Consider the following 1,244-nt stretch of genomic DNA (forward strand, 5'->3'; position numbering starts at 1 on the left):
TATAATTGTTCTTTTAAAAAATATTTTCTACTTGGGTTATTGCTATGTGGAAACAATGGGTTTCCCTGTGAGATCGGATGATATTCCTTTTAGGGACAATGGGTTTGATTTAAGGTTTACATTATTTTTTAAAGGTTTTATTATTCCAGTTTTGTTGCTTGGTTTATATCATTATTTGTTTCATGATTGAAACTTCTATGTCGCCGTTGTGATTTACTTTGGTCGGATTATTTCATGGTTTTGATTTAGTTCTTTATATTATTTTTTATTTGTATTGTTCATTTACGTTTGTTTAGTTTGTTTGATTGATAGTTGTTCTCTCTTTAAATATGTTCAATGGTTTGTTTTATGTTTGATCTTTTCTAATCATGAAAAGAATTATTATTTTCCTTTTCATGTTTGGTTTTTGAGATTTGTAGCATTAGCTATTTCTTTGTTTTGTTGTTTTTATTTTATATTTTATGTTTTGTTTATCATTTAGTTTTTTCAATTGTATATTTATTATTTGTCACTAATGATAATTGGCCAAAAATCTCACTCTTTTTTTATTTCTGTGTCAAACAAAGTTGTTCGTTTGTATACTAGTTTTCAAAGTAGACCTTCTTCTTTAATCCACGAGTTTCCTTGTTGATTTTATTAATTTATTCTTTTTTTGTTGGGGCTTTGGTTTTAAAGAAGTTAACGGGTAAGATACTTGCTAATTTTGAAGTACCTAAAACCAAACGCAATTAATAAATGAAATATCCGAATCTTATAATTATTCGAATATTTTTTAAATTTACTACCCAAAGCCAAACCTAAACACATACCCACTACTCGATAATTACTCGAACCCGTTTAAAAATATGGTTATGTAAAAATATTATTAAAATTCTCTTCATAGGCACCTAAATACTTGATTATATCTTTCATACTTTGTTTTATGTTTAATATTTTCTTATTATGAACTTTTTTAATATGTTCAGTTATATGTTGTTTGTTTGACATTATTTTTTGTGTTAAAAGGGTTTATTTAAAGTTTTTTTTTCTATTTTATGTTAGGCTAGATATATTAGTTGTGCAACTTTTGCTAACCTAATTGGCATGCATTTATAGTTGTGATCTAGAGTTTGCGTTGTTTTTTAAAAATTCGATTATTGTAATTTTGTTGGTTGGTTTATATCATTGTTTGATTTGTAATTAAAACTTGTATGGCTCCACCTGTGATTTAGTTTTGTAGAATTATTTGAGTGTTTTATTGGGCT

Source organism: Theobroma umbraticum, unplaced genomic scaffold (genome assembly GCF_002168275.2).
Source record: "Theobroma umbraticum cultivar Fairchild unplaced genomic scaffold, ASM216827v3 scaffold_25.0, whole genome shotgun sequence".
Taxonomy (NCBI): domain Eukaryota; kingdom Viridiplantae; phylum Streptophyta; class Magnoliopsida; order Malvales; family Malvaceae; genus Theobroma; species Theobroma umbraticum.